Raw genomic sequence first — 22021 nt, 5'->3', positions numbered from 1 at the left:
ATGCGCCGAAACGACGTTTAGCTTAAGGCCGGATCCGGATCAATGCCTTTCAATGAGCATTCATTCCGGATCCGGCCTTGCGGCAAGTCTTCAGGATTTTTGGCCGGAGCAAAAAGCGCATTTTCTCTGGCCAAAAAACGTTCCGTTCCGGAACTGAAGACATCCTGATGCATCCTGAACGGATTTCACTCCATTCAGAATGCATTAGGATAAAACCGATCAGGATTCTTCCGGCATAGAGCCCCGACGACGGAACTCTATGCCGGAAGAAAAGAACGCAAGTGTGAAAGAGCCCTAACTTAAATTGAAGATGAACTGCAGTAAACCAGCATGGTCACTTCACTCTGAATTGAGCTGTGCTTCTGGCTCTATTCAAACTACTAGCACATAAAGGGAAGAGTTGATTGGTGGGGTGCCAGGTGTCGAATCCCCAGCTATTGGTTATCAATGACCTATACTGAAGACAGGTTGACAATATTAGGAGCCTGGAAAAACCTTTTAATTCTATTTCATTAGACATACACAACAACACAGGTCTATTCTAATAGCTTAATTTTCTTAATATCCAGAACTATTTTTGAGATCATATGAAAAAAATCTAATTTGTGTAGCTTCGGACCCGTATCTGCCGCTGCAGTAGACGCATCACTAGGGATAACAGCTAATTGCTGGAGCTTAAAGGCAGTCCCATGGAAATCACACTGCTTTCTATTTTAAAAAAAAAGTAGTTAACTTCTTAACACAACCCTTTTAAGCGATTGTCCACTTTCTGACTTTTGTATATTGTCCTTCTAACTCATTTTACTGCACTTCTCCTTACATGCTTTCTTGTGGACTTACGTTTGCCTTTGAGAATATAAAGCTCTATTGCGTGTTCCGGTTATTTCATTTGTACTGCATGGCAACTGCAAGAAAAACAGAGACAAACACGTCAGCTCAGGATCCGCAGTTGATTGTGGTTTGGGATTAAAATAGCAAGAAAGTCCATGTTTGGCTGCATGAAAATGAGCAAATTATTTCAAAAGGTTTGGTCCGAATGTGAACTCTTGAAGGGTAGGGCTGCATGTTCAGTCTATTTTGGAAAACAAAACCAGGACTGAATTAAAAAAAGACGAGAAGTCATATGATTTCTCTTCTTTTATGATCCACTCCTGATTTTGGCTTCCAAAACTGCTTTAAAAAACCTGAATGTGTGGCCATACCCTAAGTGTGAAAAAATGTTAAGCCATTGACCACTGGATTTTCTATCACTTTCTGTCCTCAAAACAGAGCACTTTTTGAAAAAAAAATTAAATAAAACATTAGAACATATCAGCGCTCAGTACATTGGCATTTACCCATAAATGATAAAGAAACAATATGAATAACAATGCTCTTCTATTTGTGCTGTGGAATATGAACTTTAAGACTGGGTTCACATCACATTTTTCCCATCCGCTTAATATATACAAAAAAATTATACGTTAAACGGATACCTCAGATTGATGCTATTATGGGGAAAAAAAGTATACCTTTTATTACTGGACTGTGCAGGATACAATAACGTGGTGTGCTGTGTTTTGGTATCTTTTTTTTCTTCTAATGTATAAATGTAACGGAGGTATAAAACGAGATGGGAACCCACCCTTAAAAGCATTTACACTCAAATGTAATGTTGGGCATAAATTAGTAAATCAGACAAATTGATTGTCACTATGGAATCGGATTCTCTGTAAAAGTGTTAATTTGTTATTAATTGAACATGTTGACAGACTGACTATTTCTGGAAAGGTAATTAGCTAATAAAGGTGAAAACAATACGGTTAGCATTTTTTTTAAAACTGATGCCACAATAAAACACTAGAGACAAGCAAATTTTTCTAAATTTATTTCAGGTCCGATTCGGTCGAATCAGCTATTCGGTTTAATTTGGTCTGCATACATTTGAACCAAATTGAATATGCCCCAATTGCCCTGAACCGTTGTGTATGACACATTGAGGTCTCCTAGGACTGTATACAACCCCTTTCAATAGCTTTAAAACACAGGACAGTATTAGTAGTAATGTTAAAGTTACAGTGATCAATATGGATTTGGGTAAAAGAATGGTAACAAACAGCCTGTTTCAAAACACACTGTACTATTGAATTTTTTAAAATTAGAAAACGGTCCAAAAATCATTCCTTTTTGGTGGCAGATACTTTCTACTCTGTCTTCTGACTGAAATGCAGGAGAGATGAAAGGAAGTTACAGATATAGTACTATATACATTTTGATACATGCAAAAACACATATTATATCACATTTGTTTCAGCTTTACAATCCGTACTCTTCAACTGTTTTAGCACTTCAAGATACTAATATTCTTTGTTAAAATACACCAGTTGCTAGTGGATAATTGTGAATAGAAAATGCCGCAGAGTCTAATATTTCACAAAAGCCGTAATACACATGATCTTTGTGCACACTGTGAAAAGGTACCTTCAATGAAACCTGACTTCTGCCATTGATGATTCTGGAAATCAATACATATGTAAACAATACGGATGATCTAATGGCCAGGGCATGTTTAATAAAGTGAAGGGTCAAGAGTATGACAACACAACAGTATCCAATTAACAGTACTACATATAAGAGGGTGAAGAACTTATAAATTGCCTTGCTCTTATAGGATCAACACTTCTGTGCCATTGCCTTGCGCAATCTGTTCATTTTCATCTCCAGCATGCCAGAGAAAACATACGTTTAAAACAAGCTGGGCACAGTGAGAACTGGGTGCATTCCCCTAGCTTCTTCTCCCTAGCTCAGGGAGTGCCAAGAATAGTGGAAAAGGCACAGCGATCAATGATTGGTAGGGGTGTCAGCACTAGGAACCCCACTGATCAAAACTCCTGATGTCACTGTTTATGTTACCCCCTTAAAGACCGGGCCCAATTTTGCTTTATTTTTTATTTATTTTTCCTTTCCATATTCCAATGGCCATAACTTTTAAAATTTTCATTTCACATATTGAACAGTGCCTATTTTATGTAAGACAAGATGCATTTTTGAATGGCAACATTTAATTTACCATGTCTTGTATCGGAAATCGGGAAAACAATTTTTTGTGGGGTGAAATTGAAAAAAAAAACCAATTGCGCCAACATTTTGATATTGCAATGTTTAATGTGTTCTAAAAATGACATAACATCCTTATTCTGCAGGTCAATACAATAATGGCAATACTAAATTTGTATGGTTTTTATTTAGTTTTATTACTTTACAAAAAAAGCTAAAACCTTTGAAAAGAATCTACATTTTCATTGGATCACCATGTTCTGACAGCCATTACTTTTCTATATTTCTGTCTACAGAGCTGTATGAGGGCTTGTTTGTTTTGCAGGACAGAATGTAGTTTTTATTGGTACCGTTTTTGGAGTACATGCAACTTCATGATCACTGTTAATCAAATTTTGTGGAGGATAAGGCGACTATAAATGGCAAATCATGTGTTGTTTTTTCTTCTGTTACAGTGTTCACCGCGCAGGAAAATAATTTTAATAGTTCAGACATTTTCAGATGCGGTGATACCTTTTATATTTAAGTTTTCCCTTGACTAGAACTAAGGAATCTAGGACAACAGCTGAAAAACATCCCCATTGCATTATGCCTTCTCTAACAAACTTTACAGTTGGCACAATGCAGTCAGGCAGATAATGTTCTCCTGGCATTCTCCAAACCCAGACTTGTCCATCAGAGTGCCAGATTTATCACTCCACAGAACATGTTTCCCTGCTCCAGAGTCCAGTGGTGGTGTGATTTACATCACTCCATCCAATGTTTGACATTATGCTTGGTGAGGTAGGGATTGCATGCAGCTGCTCAACCATGGAAACTTATGTCAAAAAGCTTCTGGCATACTGAAGTTGTGCTGATGAGGTTTGGAACTGGAGGTATTAAAATGGGTAATCCCATGATTAATGTAAGAAATGAAAATCAGACATCATATAGTCCATGACAACCACTTTCTAGCAAAGCCAGAACCAGTCCTGTACCTCACATGGATCCAGAGATCTCCCCATTCATTGTTAGATTTATATGAAGCTGGCAGCTCAAGGAGAGTGTCTTTTCTACTGTAAGTAAGGAGGGGCGTCCATGCTCTCTCTATCACAGCTCAGGAGGCAGTTGAAGGCCCTATACAAATAGATTTTATTGAATAAATCAGTGGCTATGAATAATTACATGCATTTACAAAAGCATTCAGATCCAGGTGCTGTTTCAAAACAGTATAATATTTTTTGTGGGACAACCCCTTTAAGTCAGCAAAATGTTGGTAATGCTTCCTCTGAAATGCCTCACAAACTTTCAAACTATAAGCTGGACTGAAATCTTGATGCATGTGCAATAATGATTCTCATAACAGATCATTTAAATCAGGAACATCTCAGCCTCTCATCTTACAGTACAATGCACGAAATTTGTATGGATAAAAGGTGGTCTACCAAAAGCGTAAAGGTATATTCCCATCTCAAACAGATATGGCATATCCACAGGATGTGCCATAAATGTCTGATAAATGTAGGTCCCTGGGACCTGCACCTATCTCTAGGAATAATGCTGCAAACCAGTTAATACATAGGAGGGTACAAAACTTTTGGCCAAATGCAGCCCATAATGAAGTTCTGTGTGGCCCACAATCATCAGGACACAGCTGTGAAAAGATGGACACATCCTTCCAGTGCAGAAACTAAGTGTTATCATACACAAGATATACAATAAATGTCTGTTAGCCTTGGCAACCTAAAACAGGAGACAAGGTAGAGAGGTAACAGGCAACTCCTATTCTCCCGATGGGAGTCCCAAAAGTGGAGCCACCCCATACACTGTAGATATGCTACACATTTCTTATATGGCAATAGCCATTTAAGTTTAATTGTGGCCAATCTGACAATGTGTCCCAATACCACAAAAGGTTCTGTACCTGTGCTATAAAGTTTATGTAAAAAATACACTTCAGAAATATGACTACGTTAGTTTTCCCGGAAAAAAAAACATTGTCGTTTGTACAGTGCTCCGATACTAACACTTGAATTAAATAAATGATAACATTAGGTATATTACTAAAATCATTTTTGGAAAGTATATGGAAAGGTGGAGAATCACCATGTGTAGCTTCAGAGCTAGAAAACACAAAGAAGTCATTCATAGCCTACAATGCAAGGATAGACAAAGGATCACTTATAAGATACAGTTCTGCCCTATACTTTTACAGTATAAATGACTCACAGATGATTACAAGTGAATTTAAGTCCAAACGACTAGGAATGCATCTAATCAAAGCATTTTTGTTTATAATGTTTGCCTTTTTTCCACCATTGATGTCTCATAGAAACTTTTAAATAAATATCTATTGGTAGGTCACTTAGTCGACCTGACCCCTTTGTCATGAGCCTAGGACACTGCTCCAGTGTGTCTGCGTCTCAGCTATGTGGGAGGGAGTTTGAAATAAAAGCTATTTTCAGATAAAAAGAGACCTTGAAGCTAAATATCATCAGACAAAAGGATGAGGCAGGATCTCTTGCTGCCATATTATAATCTCGATCCTTTCAGGAACAAATGCTTTTGTCTGAAAACAGACAGAGAACTGAAAACCCATGGGAACTCCTCCTTTACAGGATAATTTAACCATTGCAGCCTTGAGAGACATTAATTAGTGAAATAAGAGTATAAAATGTCCATAAAATAGACTGTATCAAGTTCACTCAGCCAGAAATGGTGCCAATGTTTACTCTCCTACCTGACCTTTATGTTTTTTATGTGAAAAGGTAAGGCATGTCTTTATTTTTCACTTATCCAGATTTTTTTAGTATTGTATGCTCCACTTCTAACAGTAATTAAAAGTACTCAGAATTGAGTACAAATGACAAGGTGCAGGACATTCCTGCGACAGGTGGCAGGAGATCAGCGAGACTGGCAACACGTGGTTTGGTCTGACATGTTTTCCATTTGTATCAAATGACGTCTGTGTTGTTTCTGGTGCTTGCCACACCTTCTTTCCCCAGGTGTGCCTATTATGGTCATTTAACCTTGTCTATTTATTGTTGCTATACTATGCTATGTGGTTTATAGCTTCTGTTGGAGTTGTGGATAGCTTGTGTGTGGATCTCGGCTAAGTTCCTGGTGCTCCCATAGACACAAAGTGTTTTCTTTCCCTTTTGTATTTTATTTGGGTTATTTTGTGTTTTGTATTTCCCTGTCATATGTATTAAGGCCTGAGGGAGACTCCTGTTTGTCCTTCCTTTTGGAGGAACAGGTAGTCTTAGTCCTGACATTAGTAGCAGGGTCTTGGGACACTAGGTATTTCAGGTGTATGAACTCACCTACCTCTGGGGTATGTTCATACTGGTAAATTAGTAAAGACTTTGATTAGGGTTTTACTAGGAGGTGTCCATCTCCTTACCCTAGTTTCCAGGCCTTATTCCCTCACCCCTTTCCCTCCTATGGTCAGTGTGGGGTTTCCCTTCCACACCCAAACGTGACACAAGGCTAGGGTTTAAATGTACAACATAATGGAAACCACAGAGGGGGTCCCAGACGTAGGACCCACTTCGTTTGGACTGCATTTTGACTGTATTGATTACTTTGGGGGAAACAAGGCTTGCATGCAGCTTCCCCTGGTAATTATTTATTATATACATTTTTTATTATTAATATTACACTTAGGGGTAGATTTATCATCTCCTTTGCACCTGAAAAGTGGTCACAATCTATGTGTTAGCAACTTTTGAACTGTGACTTTTTAACCACCTCCCGTCCGCCTATAGACTATAAATGTCTGGGAGGTGGTTTTCTATTTCTCAATGGATGTTCCAGAACGTCCGTTCAGAAACTGCAGCTGCACGCTAATCGTGCAGCTGCTGATCGGGTTGCCCGCTGTCTGTGACAGCAGGGCAACTCAGAGAGAAGGCAGGGACAGTGCCCAGGTGTCCCTGCCTTCTGGATCGCTGCATACACAGCGCTCACCGAGCGCTGTGCATACAGAGCAGGAAGCGCTATGCGCTTCCTGTTCTGGCCCAGCGGTCATGTGACCGCCGGGACCGGAGAGTGCAGGAGCTGTGTGAGGTCTTTCACAGACCTCGATTAGCACTGCACTGAGGCTGTACAGCTCTGTATTGCATCCTCTCTAGGGGGTGCATTTCTCCTGTAACTGGGGCTACTATGTTACTAAGTTACAGGAGAAATCAACAGTGAAAAAAAATAAATGTTAAAAATAGAAAAAATTAAATAAAATAGACATATTTTGTATTGCCACGTCTGTGACAGTCGGCTCTATAAATATATCACATAATCGACCCAGTCCAATAAACACCATAAAAAATAAATAAAATAACTTAAAAAAAAGCAATTTTTGTCACCTTACATCACAAAAAAGTGCAACACCAAGTGGTCAAAAAGGCATATGTCCCACAAAATGGTACCAATAAAACAGTCACCTCATCCCGCAAAGAATGAGCCCCTATATAAGAAAATCTCTAAAAAAAAAAAAAAATATATAGCTCTCAGAACATGGACACATTAAAACATAATATTTTTGTTTCAAAAATGCTATTATTGTGTAAAACTTTAATAAATAAGAAAAAGTATACATATTAGGTATCGCCACATCCGTAACAATCTGCTCTATAAAAATGTCACTTGACCGAACCCCTCAGGTGAACACTGTAAAAATAAATAAAAACTGTGCTAAAACAACCAATTTTTTGGTCACCTTGCCCCATAAAGTGTTATAATGAATGATCAAAAAAATGATATGTACCCAAAAATAGTACCAATAAAACAGGCACTTTATCCCCTAATTTCCAAAATGGAATAACGTCTTGGGAGTTTCTACTGTAAGAGTGCATCAGGGGGGCTTCAAATGGGATATGGCATTTAAAAAACATGTGGAGTTCCTTTTATTCTGCGGCCTGCCGTGTGCCCATACAGCAGTTTATGACCACATGTGGGGTGTTTCTGTAAACCGCAGAATCTGGGTAATAAATATTGAGTTTTGTTTGGTTGTTAACCATCGATGTGTTATAGAAAAAATTGGATTAAAATGGAAAGTCTGCCAAAAAAGTGAAATTTAAACATTTGATCTCCATTTTCCTTTAATTCTTGTGGAACGCCTAAAGGGTTAAAAAAAGTTTGTAAAATCGGTTTTAAGTAACTTGAGGGGTGTAGTTTCTACAATTTATGGGGGTATCCACTATGTAGGCCCCACAAAGTGACTTCAGACCTGAACTGGTCCTTAAAAAGTGGGTCTTGGCAATTTTCTTAAAAATTTGAAGAATTGCTTCTAAACTTCTAAGCCTTCTAACGTCCTAAAAAAAAAAAAAAAAATTCCAAAATGATGCCAACATAAAGTAGACATATGGGGAATGTTAAGTAATAAATATTTTATGAGGCATCACTTTCTGTTTTAAAAGCAGAGAAATTGAAATTTAGAAAATTGCAAATTTTTCTAACTCTTTAGTAAATTTGGGATTTTTTCATAAGTAAAGGTGAAATATATTGACTCAAATTTATGACCATCATCAAGTACAAGGTGTCACGAGAAAACAATCTCTGAATGACTTGGATAAGTAAAGGCGTTCCAAAGTTATTACCACATAAAGTGAGATATGTCAGTTTTGCTAAATTAGGCCTGGTCAGGAAGGGGGGAAATGGCCCAGATGGGAAGTGGTTAAACAATTGTCGCATCTTCCACTTTTTCCACTGCACTCACCACTTTTCAGTAAGGGTGTGTGACAAAGACGGGAAAGGACATGGCCAGCAGCCACGACAAATATATCTTCATTCATGCCAGTTTTCTGCGGCAAATGAACCCAGAAATCTACAGCAGCTCAGAGCATCTCTCATTATTCTTGGCTTTCAGCTTCCTCGATCCCTGAACCGACCGGCAACAGTAACCTTTTCATCCTTCAAAAGGACATAAATATAGTACAGACTCGCAAACAGACAGGTTCACCGTGCTTTTATTGTACTTACAAGACCATTTCTTGCCACATCACATATAAAAAGTTTTTCTGTGTATCTCTGCAGACAGTAAGTATGCTATGTAACTTTCTACTTACTGTCAGCACTGTTCCCTGCTCTTAGTAAATAAGAGAAAAGTGCAGGAGAGAAAGACATGGACAGTCAGATAGGTTGTAACAAAGCCGTGCTAGGATAAGTATAATGAAGCAGGGTTTGGTAGTGAGTTAAGAGGCAGGCTGAGAAGTCTCTCTATGTTCCACATAGTCATCTTCAGAACTCAGTGAAATGGAAGATGAACTCTCTTTAGCAATGCGGTGCACACATTGAGCAGCCAAGTGTAAAGAGCGCTCTGTGCGGCTCTGCCCGAATAACGGTGAGCCGCCGTGATTCAAGTAGCGGTTAACCCTGCAAACACATCCTTTGAGTCCTCAGGGACTATATGGAGAAGTTTCTCCAGAGAGGAGGCCCCCGAATACCTGTATCGCCGCTCGCGCAGCAAAAGGAAAATCAGCGGCAGCGAAGTAAGATGGTAGCGGCAGCAGGCAGACAAGTCCCACAGACTGACAAGGTCAGCTTCCCAGCCTCCCCAGCGCAGCACTGAGCCCGACAAAGCTACGATGGAGGTCAGTGAAATATCATCCAGCCCAGGTCAGGACTTACCTTCCTCCTGTAAGGAGATGCCAATTGCAGTGGCACAATTACTGCCGCCAGATATAAAACCCACATTAGAAGCCACATTCTCCACAACGCTGCTTCCATTACAGCAAGAGATATCCCAACACACCATCCAGATTGCGGATCTGGAACAAAGAATCCTTATGGTGGAGGAAGAGCTAGAAAAGGCTCAAATACAAAACAAAGAAACGCTCCGCAGCAATAAGGCCTTAAAGGCAAAGATAGATGATTTAGAAAACCGCTCCAGAAGAAGCAACTTGCGGAGAGTGGGGCTACCAGAATCAATCCCTCCGAACCAACTGTCACAGTTATGTGCCATAGAGATACCTCAAGCTAGAGATACCTCAAGCCCTGGGTCTCCAAGGTTCATTTACGGTGGAAAGAGCCCACAGACTAGGCCCTCAAAGACCCAAAGATCAAGAGCTGGGTAAAACTAGACCCAGAAATACTATTGTGAAGTACTTAAACTACGCAGCGAAGGAAGCGATCCTTAACAAGTATCGGCGTAACCCGCAACAGCTAATTGTACGGGGCAACAAGTTACTGCTATTTGGCGATTAGTCAGTGGAAGTGGCGAGACACAGAAGAGCTTTCTCCGATGTCTGTTCCACTTTAGTGAAGAAAAAGATCAAGTTTACACTAAAATACACAGCAACTTTGAGGGTGTTTCAAGCGGATGGATCTATAATCAACCTTCCTTACCCCGAAAGAGGCTCAAGAAAGACTAGGAGAGGAAGATAACACCCTCACCGATCAAACCAGTCTGTTATGGAGGAGCATGTTCTCTGGTAGAGGAAGAAGAGAGGGTAGGCAGTCCAGTCGTGGATCTCCAAGATTGACGACCGCACCAGAGAACCAGCTGGTGCAAATATCCCAAAGCCAGGACTCAGAGTGGGGATGACAACGTGGCTTTTGCTGAGGGAACATGTGAGAATAATGTTGAGTTCCCACAAAAATGTTGTTGGGGACATCTGTATCCTTAAAGTTAAAGCAGGGGAGGGAGAGTTGCCGCTTGTGTTTTCTGGGAAACAGCTATATGTAGTGAATATGTATAGTCTGCAAAGAGTAATTTTTCGCAAAAGGGCAAGTGGTCGAGAGTGATGAGGGATTCGAAAATGTGTCAACATGAGTTAGCTAGTAGCAATGGTTATGCGATGTTATGTGCGAAAAAAGAGAAGTCAAGATGTTGGTTGTTAACGTTGCATTATGGGAAAAGGGCTTGGTTGTTCACGGGAAGGGCTAGGGAGGGGGGAAAGGCGATTCTGACATTGAGGCTCCGTGATTTGAGTTGGGACGTACTCAGTATGGGGAAATTTTAAAACTCCATGCTCGTCTTGCATGGGTGTGCATCATGTACAGTCCTGGCCAAAAGGTTTGAGAATGACACAAATATTAGTTTTCACAAAGTTTGCTGCTAAACTGCTTTTAGATCTTTGTTTCAGTTGTTTCTGTGATGTAGCGAAATATAATTACACGCACTTCGTACGTTTTAAAGGCTTTTATCGACAATTACATGACATTTATGCAAAGAGTCAGTATTTGCAGTGTTGGCCCTTCTTTTTCAGGACCTCTGCAATTCGACTGGGCATGCTCTCAATCAACATTCTTTCATAATAACTTCTTGGAGTTTGTCAGAATTAGTGGGTTTTTGTTTGTACACCCACCTCTTGAGGATTGACCACAAGTTCTCAATGGGATTAAAAAGATCTGGGGAGTTTCCAGGCCATGGACCCAAAATGTCAACATTTTGGTCCCTGAGCCACTTCGTTATCACTTTTGCCTTATGGCACGGTGCTCCATCGTGCTGGAAAATGCATTGTTCTTCACCAAACTGTTGTTGGATTGTTGGAAGAAGTTGCTGTTGGAGGGTGTTTTGGTACCAATTCTATATTCATGGCTGTGTTTTTGGGCAAAATTGTTAGTGAGCCCACTCCCTTGGATGAGAAGCAACCCCACACATGAATGGTCTCAGGATGCTTCACTTTTGGCATGACACAGGACTGATGGTAGCGCTCACCTTTTCTTCTCCGGACAAGCCTTTTTCCTGATGCCCCAAACAATCGGAAAGAGGCTATGACTTTGCCCCAGTCCTCAGCAGTCCATTCACCATATTTTCTGCAGAAGATCAATTTGTCCCTGATGTTTTTTTGGAGAGAAGTGGCTTCTTTGCTGCCCTTCTTGACACCAGGCTATCTTCCAAAAGTCTTCGCCTCACTGTGCGTGCAGATGCACTCACACCTGCCTGCTCCCATTCCTGAGCAAGCTCTGCACTGGTGGCACTCCGATCCCGCAGCTGAATCCTCTTTAGGAGACGATCCTGGCGCTTGCTGGACTTTCTTGGACGCCCTGAAGCCTTCTTAACAAGAATTGAACCTCTTTCCTTGAAGTTCTTGATTATCCTATAAATTGTTGATTGAGGTGCAATCTTAGTAGCCACAATATCCTTGCCTGTGAAGCCATTTTTATGCAACGCAATGATGGCTGCATGCGTTTCTTTGCAGGTCACCGTGGTTAACAATGGAAGAACAATGATTTCAAGCATCACCCTCCTTTTAACAGGTCAAGTCTGCCATTTTAACCCAATCAGCCTGAAGTAATGATCTCCAGCCTTGTGCTCGTCAATATTCTCACCTGAGTTAACAAGACGATTACTGAAATGATCTCAGCAGATCCTTTAATGACAGAAATGAAATGCAGTGTAAAGTTTTTTTGGGGATTAAGTTAATTTTCATGGCAAAGAAGGACTATGCAATTCATCTGATCACTCTTCATAACATTATATGCAAATTGCTATTATAAAAACTTAAGCAGCAACTTTTCCCATTTCCAATATTTATGTAATTCTCAAAACTTTTGGCCACGACTGTAGTTACCACTTCACTCTTAACATCATGCATATAGTGACCTGGAATGTGAAGGGACTGAGATCCCAATCTAAACGCACCACTATTTTAAGGCACCTTAAGAAATTGGATGCCGATCTGGCCTTGCTGCAGGAGACACATCTAGAGGAACCAGATTTCTGGAGACTTCGAAAATCATGGGTGGGTCAGGTAGTAGGTTCCCCATCTTTGGGGAGAAAGGCAGGTGTTATTATCCTTTTGCACAAACGCTTACAATATAATGTAACGACCGTTACTTCAGTCGAGGTAGACTACTAAAATTAGTATTGGAATCACCAACAGGGCTTATCACAATTTATAACGTGTATGCCCCCAAATCCCAACAAAACTTCTATAAGACACTGGAAGTTAATATCCTGCAAGAGGGCAGAGGCCATCTGGTGATAGCAGGGGATTTCACATGATAAGATAGAAGACAGACGCCAAAGTAATATACAGAAGAGACCCAACAATAGGGGTGTATACACTCTTTCTCCACTACTTCAGGCCACAGGATTGGTGGATGTGTGGAGACACCATCACCCAATGGAAAGAGAGTTTACACATTTTTCACATTCTCAGATGTCCTGGTCAAGATTAGATTGTTTTTTAGCCTCCCCAAACATTCTGCTTAAAACGAAATCTGTCAAGATATCCGACATTATTATATCAGACCATGCCCCAGTAATAATGCAGATAATTGATGATGTACCCCATGGGTCAGATTTTATATGGAGACTCCCCCAACACCTTCTATCTGACAAAGATCTTGCTGACAGACTTAGAGGCTGGTGGTGAGAATTTTCTCAAGATAACAAAGGGCATACTTTAAACTACGCCCTCTTTTGGGATACGGCAAAAGCTGTTTTAAGGGGTCGTATAATGGCTTACACTATAACGAAAAAAAAATAAGCTAGGGGAAAATTTGATGAAGCCACTAGGAAACTGTCACAACCAGACAGCTGAGAAGCTCTGACAGAAGCCTTTCAGAACCTCCTCCTTGAGTTTTCTTTGTTGTGGTGTTCAGTTCCTCATCTCGTTAGCCTCTCTCAGCTGTCATGTAGTTGGACTGATTGCTTCCCTTTAAATTCCTCCCCATAATGCATTACTGGGTGGCTTATACTTCTTCCTGGAGTGTGTGTGCATGCTGATCCTATTTCCCAGTCTGCTACTAAGTTAAGTGCTGTACATTTATCTGTTATTTTCTGTTTGCTGGATCCCAGGTGACCCTGACTCCCTCCGTGTCTGGTGTAGGGAGCCGGTGGTCGTGTCCCCTCACTATTGTAGGGTGTTCAGGTGTTATATAGTCGAGGTACGTGGATATGCAACCATCCACCTTTGGGATTTTTGCATAGGCTGAGCAGCCAGGGAAAGTGCCAGGTCTTGTGCAGGGGTCTCCCTTTTGGTTCCTTAGCTTTGGATCCAGTGAGTCATATATGCATGTTGCATTGTCTTGTTTCCTGTACACCGTCCGTGACATTATATGCATGTTATATTGTCTTGTTTCCTGTACACCGTCCGTGACAGAAACTCAAGGAATCATACACAACCTTTCTGAACCACCCAATGGAGTCCAATAAAATACAGTGGGTAACGGCTAAACACACTTTCGACTATAACTTAGAACAGGTAACCAAATGGTATGGGGAACGCAAGAAGGCAGAATTATTTCAACATGGTAATAAGGCAGGAAAGTTATTATCTAATCTTACCAAACCGTACATTAGGCAAGCCCATTATCACCCCCTGAAAGATAAGAAGGGAAATCTCAAACCAAACCAGAGGATATTGTGGGAGTATTGGGTAAATGTTTTTAATCCCTTTACACCCAGGATCCCTTTGAGAGGGAAAGGGCCATTGACCTTCGAAATAAAATAAACTTACCCTCAATGTCAGAAGAGGCATGTGCCGCTATGAAGAGAGAGATTACGGAAGATGAACTAAAGACGACTATAAAATCCCTTTCAAATGGTAAGGTTCCGGGACCTGACGGTTTCCCGGTGGAATTTTATAAAGTATTATTGGGGGAATTAGTACCCACTCTCACCCCCTTATATAATTCTATCATGAAAGGGGGTAGCTTGCCATTATCAGGCCAGTTGGCTTATATAAAGATGCTTCCCAAACCTGATAAAGACCTGACTCAGCCAGGATCTTACAGGCCCATATCACTTATCAATCAAGACGTCAAGCTCCTTTCAAAAATATTAGCCAATCGACTAGCCTGTTACCGTCTATAATCGGAGACCACCAGGTAGGTTTCTTGAAAGGTAGATCAGTGGTAACTAACATAAGGAAAGTCCTTACGGTACAGGATGGGCTGGGAGGGAGACAACACGAGGGTAATCCGGCCTTGCTGGCTGTGGATGCCGAGAAAGCCTTTGACAATGTAAGTTGGAAATGGCTTGACTTGGTTCTTGACACCATAGGCTTCACGGGAGAATTTTGCAACTGTTTAACAGCACTGTACTCACAGCCCCAAGCGAAAATATACATGCCAGGCTTCCTGTCCAATAAAATAACACTAGAGAAAGGAACTAGACAGGGGTGTCCTTTATCCCCGATATTGTTCAACATAGCTTTGGAACCACTTGCTTTATGTCTAAAACAGTCCGACTTGTTTAAAGGAATTAAAGTAGGACAGACAGAGATCAAATTAGCATGTTTTGCTGACGATCTTTTTCTTTACATAGATTCTCTGGATTAGCACCTCAAAGCGATATTAGATGCCCTAATTTATTACGGTTCGGCGACGGGCTATAAAATAAATGTTTCAAAAAGCCAAATCCTTTTCTCAATCACAGGAAAAATGACACGCGGCAATATAACAATGTAGAGGTCCGAAAAGATTATATGAAATATTTAGAGATAAAGATTGGGCACTCCTCAAAAACATTATATTCTCTGAACTATCCTCCCCTGATTCAAAAGATAATACAGAACTTGATTAAATGGAAAGATCTTCCTCTCTCATTAAGTCAAAGAGCTCATCTGATTAAAATGTCTTGCTTCTCTAGGCTCCTATATCCTTTGCAGACAATCCCTCTATTACTACAACACAATGACGTCAGAAAACTCCAATTGGCATTTACTGCCTTTCTGTGGAAGCACAAAAGACCACGTATAGTTTATGAGAAACTTACTATGCTAAAATGGGAAGGTGGCCTCCAGTAGCCAAATGTCAGGCACTATAACTTGGCGGCTCTGTTTCGGCACATTAGGGATTGGGTATGGGGCACCTCCTTTTTCTCAGCTACTTCCCTGGAACAAGAATTCGCCCATCCGTGGCATCTGGCGGCGTTGCTACACACAAAATTACGTGACCTTCCATCCAGATCAAACAAAATGTAGTCCTGAAAGATACAATTATGTCATGGAAAGCCATTAGGAAGATTTATAGGCTTCCATTCTATGTGTCACCGCAGATGCCACTGTGGTCTTTGCCATCTTTCCAAGTTGCATCATATGTTGGACACCTCTGGTCAGGCCCTGATTCCCTGGGAAGATTTTAAAACGAAATACCAACTGTCAGCTCCGCATTTCCTCCCTTATCAACAGATAAAATCTTACTGCAGATTGCAGTCAGAGAAGTTGGGTGAAGCTCACAGAATGTTATGGTTAAGCACGCTTTTAGGCAAGGAGGCATCCATGCTTTCTCTGTCGGCAATATATTACAAAATTTGTAGTACACAAATGATGGGTCTGGTAGATAGAGCCTTCCATACCTGGGAGAGGGAGCTGGCGGATCAAAGCGTATCTAAAAAGATGAGGGAGGGTTTCAAATTTATCAGGAAAACAATCCTAAATGAGCAATGGCGAGAAACACAACTGCATATACTGCATAGGGCAACTTATGCATTTGACTTGTCTTACAGAGAAGCCCCAGCCCACTACCTGAGACACTGTCCTAAATGTACTTTGCCAAAGGCAGGTCTTTTGCATAGTTTATTGACTTGCCCAGAATTGCAACCACTATGGTCCCGAACAGTGGATTATATCCGGAGGGTATGGGGGATAGAGGTAAAGTCTAACCCTCAACAGTATTTTTCAGTACATCCCGAGGGATCAATCTGATGAGCAAGGCCAGGGGGTAGCAGAGGAAAGTATACCAATATTACTCATGTCTGTTAAAAAAATCAATCTTGAGAAGATGGCTGCAACCAGAGGCCCCTGAATGGAAAGAGGTCATGGGTACGATGAAGCATATACTTTATTTGGAAAGATTGGAGATAGAAAGACATAAGGAAAAGACAGTAGGCAGGTTCATGAAATAATTGAAGAAATTCATTTCAGACGCGCTATCCGATAAAGAAATACAGGAAGCAAACGAAATGGTACCTTGTTTCCCAATTAAGTGGCAACTTGGGAAGGTTAGCAGTTTAGGGGGAATTAATAAAAAAAAAAAAAGCGTCTAGATAGTTTATTAGAGATTATTTTCAAAACCTTATTGACACGTCTTCACAGTATGTTCCTTAAATCTTAAATCATAATACGGGCGGTCAGAATCACCTTTTGGGTTAAGGGAGTTTGGGGATAATGGGGGGGGGGGGGGGGGGAAGGGTTGGGGATAAAATAAAAAATGTATCAAGATGTTTGTATCAGGCTTCGATATCATTTGTACTAACATGCCACATATGTTTTATTAAGATTTTGCATGTTGCGAAATGTCAACAGCTTTTATTCTGTGTAATCTGTTTGATAAATAAACAGAATAAAAAAAAAAAAGTAGAACATGTGCTATTATTGTCCACATTACAGACAAGGATAGGACTGTTCTATTAGGGGCCAGCTGTTCCGTTCCGCAAAATACGGAATGCACACGGACATCATCCGTATTTTTTATGGATCCGTTTTTTGCGGACCGCAAAATACATACGGTCGTGTGCATGAGGCCTTAACGAGCAGCCCACTATCAGGAAGGACGCTTCCTTTCCGACAATTTTCTGCTCATCTGCCCGTGTAAATGTGCCTTATAAAGAAAAATCTTTCCCTAATAAAAATAAACTGAAATGACAGTTACACGTTAAAGCTTTATTGGACAAATCATGATAAAAACAATTAAGGTCTAGTTCACATTTAAGTGATTTAGTCAGTGATTTCCATCAGTGACTGTGAGCCAAAACCAGGAGTGGAGGCTACAGAGAGATAAGATATAATGGAAAGATTTGCAAGATTTGACCCGCGCCTGTTTTTGGCTCACAATCACTGATGGACTCACTGACCAAATCATTGAAGTGTGAACTAGGCCTAAAAGCGTCAAAGTACACAGGGAGTCTCTGAAATAACATAAATCCCTAATAGCTGTGCTTGTAAAGCTCTAAATACAATGTTGTAAATTGAAACAATAGCGTGCCGAAATAGCTTGTATAAGGCTGGGTTCACACCACGTTTTATGCCTCCATTTGACGTATACATTAGAAAAACAAGGATACAAAAATGCAGCACATCACAATCTTGTATACTGCACAGTCCGGTCAAAAAAAAAAAAAAGGATAGATTTTTTTTTTTTTACAATGGTATAAGAAAAGTATACTTTTATTTTTTACTTTTTTACAAGAGAACTCTATGGAGAACGAATGCCATTGTATGGCATCAGTCTGAGCCATCCATGTAACTTATACATTTTTTATAAACGTTAAACGAATGGAAAAAATGTGATGTGAACCCAGTCTTAGCAGGGTTAAACTGCCCCCAACCCAACCTGCATCTGCAGATTGATAGCGCAGGGAGTGGAGAATAGCTGTCCTATCTCTCACCACATTTACCTTCATTTGTGCCCGATTTCAACCACAAATGAAGACCGAAATCTACGGCAGCTCTGAGCTGCCATAGATTCTATTCTAGAGCATATCCTGCTGGATGATGCACCTAACACTTGAGGAGGCCTGCACCTCGTCATAAATCAGGTGCATCAGTGTAGGAGATTTTCAGGACTGGTGTAAAACACCAGACTTGTAGTTCAGCCATTAATGCTATCAGAATGTAAACAGCTCAGTTTCTAAGTTCAATCCCTTTGGTACGAAGGGGTTTAAATCAAATAACCAGCGGCTTTCTGCCCTAGACATTCTTCCTATATAGTCACCTGCCCACCAGTCAGGTCTAATTCTCTCAGTGACACATACACTCATCCCTGAGAACTGACCGACTTGATGTTTCTTATAATGTCTAGATAGCAGGTGGCCCTCACAGCTTTGCCTGATGTTGTAAATATGTTAGTTAATTCTCCTATAAATTTGTTTCTTTGTGAGTTAGGATTGGCAACAAGAACAATCAAAGTTCCATTTATGGTTTTGGCTTATAAATACTTATGCAAAATACTGATCAAATACAGACTGTGTGAAAGTGGCTTATAAGAGTCCTTCTGTCCCACCTCTTTTAATGATCTAGTCGCGCACCTTTGAAACCTTTCCAACTATCCTATAGGCTTTTTACAATGTGAAGCCCAAGCCCGAATCCCATACCAAAGAGGTGGTCTTACAAGGGAATAATAGATTTATCTCTCTTTTTTTACAATAACTAGAACTCCAAAAAGCCAAAAAGGGCAAGGATCAGTGATATATTTTAAGGAATTTAATGTAAGTTGTGTTATTCTAAAGGAAATTTGAAGCTTGGCAATGGCTCACTAGATACCAATGGCACCACCTGTTTTTTCTTTTCGTGTCCACCTTTCTGAGGTGGTTGCACAGGCTCAGTTATAATGTTCAATTGTTACAAACTATATCTTCTATTAGAAGCAGTGGCAGTTACTGGCGACAGCTGCAGCAGAATGGACACGTTCCCTAAACTACAAGCCTGAAATAAATCTAGCTGAATTGGAGCAATGAATGGGGGTATCTTTGGTTACATGTGAGGTACAGGGCTGGTTCTAGCTTTCTAGCAAGAGATTGCCATGTACTATATAATGTTTGATTTTTTTTTACATCAATCATGGCATAACCCCTTTAGGTGCAGTGGAAATGGCAGGATGAGCCTTAAACTATTCTGGTAGAAACTGTAACCAGGAGGAAGATGTTAGAGGAATTTATAAGGGCAAGGACTCCATTTGAACCAATGTTTTCATGTCAACATGTGGATGCCAATCAACTAATGATGTGATGTGGAAAGCAACGTAAGGCTGCCCGTAGGCCATGCAGCCCGGCAGAAGTAATTGTCAGGCTACACCTGTGCATGCTATTAGAAACAAATAGCATATAATCGGTGTGGCCTGACAAGTACAGCTTCACACTTAGTGGTGATCTGCATGTGTATCTTGTGGAGGGAAGCAACGTGCTTAGCAAAGGAAAAGCAGCAGATTTTCTAGATGACTAATAGTCTCTGAAATAGCTGGATTATAACATAAATGAATGAAGGAGAGGATATAAACCAGTGGAGGGGCATCCCTGGCGAGTATCATTGGTTATAATTAAATAAAAAACACCATTGACAATTATGACAGCAGAGGATGGGAATATAAGGAGCTTATCCAGATGAGTATGTTGTGACCTAGGCCAACGTGATGGAAAATACAGGACAATAAGTCCCACTTGACCTCATTGAATGACTTTTCAGTGTCAGTGGAAAGAAACATGGCTGGGGTGGAAGTAAAAGATATGTGATGACAGATATTAAATACCCTTGTTGTATTCTCCCTGGCTTTTCTGCAGTGTATAAAATGGACTTTGTCCTTGTGGATAATGTACTGCTACACAAGAGTGAGGCAAGAAGAACTTTAACTAGTGCTTAGGTCCTTGTCCTCTTTGGGAATTACAGAGATGTGGGCTCTAGGAGAATCAGGTGGAAAAAAATAACCTGATAACAGAGTTGCAATCTATTAAAAAATTACTGAGAAGCGAAAGGCCAACTGGGCCCTGGGACCTCACTAAACTGTAACTCTTTAAAGGCAATTTTAAGGCCTGTGTCAGAGGTAGGATTTTCTAAACGTCCTCTGGAAGCTACAGGGGACGAAAGCAATGTACGTAGTCATCTACAAAGGATAGAACATGTGAAGATTTACAGACGTGGACAAAATTGTTGGTACCCTTTGGTCAATGAAAGAAAAAGTCACAATGGTCACAGAAATAACTTTAATCTGACAAAAGTAATAATAAATTAAAATTCTATAAATGTTAACCAATGAAAGTCAGACATTGTTTTTCAACCATGCTTCAACAGAATTATGTAAAAAAATAAACTCATGAAACAGGCATGGACAAAAATGATGGTACCCCTAGAAAACACAGAACATAATGTGACCAAAGGGACATGTTAATTCAAGGTGTGTCCACTAATTAGCATCACAGGTGTCTACAACCTTGTAATCAGCCATTGGGCCTATATATATGGCTCCAGGTAATCACTGTGTTGTTTGGTGATATGGTGTGTACCACACTCGACATGGACCAGAGGAAGCAAAGGAAAGAGCTGTCTCAAGAGATCAGAAAGAAAATTATAGACAAGCATGTTAAAGGTAAAGGCTATAAGACCATCTCCAAGCAACTAGATGTTCCTGTGAGTACAGTTGCACATATTATTCATAAGTTTAAGATCCATGGGACTGTAGCCAACCTCCCTGGACGTGGCCGCAGGAGGAAAATTGATGACAAATCTAAGAGACGGATAATCCGAATGGTAACAAAAGAGCCTAGAAAGACTTCTAAAGAGATTCAAGGTGAACTTCATGCTCAAGGAACATCAGTGTCAGATCGCACCATCCGTCGTTGTTTGAGCCAAAGTGGACTACATGGGAGACGACCAAGGAGGACACCATTGTTGAAAACGAATCATAAAAAAGCAAGACTGGAATATGCCAAACTACATGTTGACAAGCCACAAAGCTTCTGGGAGAATGTCCTGTGGACAGATGAGACAAAAATCGAAGTTTTTGCCAAGGCACATCAGCTGTATGTTCACAGACGAAAAAATGAAGCATATCAAGAAAAGAACACTGTCCCTACTGTGAAACATGGAGGAGGCTCTGTTATGTTCTGGGGCTGCTTTGCTGCGTCTGGCACAGGGTGTCTTGAATCTGTGCAGGGTACAATGAAATCTCAAGACTATCAAGGAATTCTAGAGAGAAATGTACTAGCCAGTGTCAGAAAGCTTGGTCTCAGTCGCAGGTCATGGGTCTTGCAACAGGACAATGACCCAAAACACACCGCTAAAAACACCCAAGAATGGCTAAGAGGAAAAAATTGGACTATTCTAAAGTGGCCTTCTATGAGCCCTGACCTCAATCCTATTGAGCATCTTTGGAAGGAGCTGAAACATGCAGTCTGGAAAAGGCACCCTTCAAACCGGACACAACTGGAGCAGTTTGCTCATGAGGAGTGGGCCAAAATACCTGCTGAGAGGTGCAGATGTCTCATTGACAGTTACAGGAAGCGTTTGATTGCAGTGATTGCCTCAAAAGGTTGCGCAACAAAATATTAAGTTAGGGGTACCATCATTTTTGTCCATGCCTGTTTCATGAGTTTATTTTTTTACATAATTCTGTTGAAGCATGGTTGAAA

At 40.5% G+C, this 22021-nt stretch overlaps 1 protein-coding gene across 2 annotated transcripts in view; it reads right to left on the bottom strand.

The window, feature by feature from the left end:
- The window catches only part of TMPRSS9 (transmembrane serine protease 9), a 239511-nt gene that overhangs the window by 204702 nt on the left and 12788 nt on the right, over positions 1 to 22021 (bottom strand). The window contains exons 1-2 of one of the 2 annotated variants that reach the window (XM_044305607.1): positions 15677 to 15812; positions 841 to 905 (exon numbers count right to left, since the gene is read on the bottom strand). The gene's annotated coding sequence lies outside the window, so the exon portion shown is untranslated. Of the gene's footprint in view, positions 1 to 840; positions 906 to 15676; positions 15813 to 22021 lie in introns of those variants that run through there. The other variant, XM_044305598.1, reaches the window with a different exon arrangement.

The sequence above is a fragment of the Bufo gargarizans genome, chromosome 1, assembly GCF_014858855.1.
Source record: "Bufo gargarizans isolate SCDJY-AF-19 chromosome 1, ASM1485885v1, whole genome shotgun sequence".
Lineage (NCBI taxonomy): Eukaryota > Metazoa > Chordata > Amphibia > Anura > Bufonidae > Bufo > Bufo gargarizans.
This window is presented reverse-complemented; position numbering and strand designations above follow the sequence as displayed.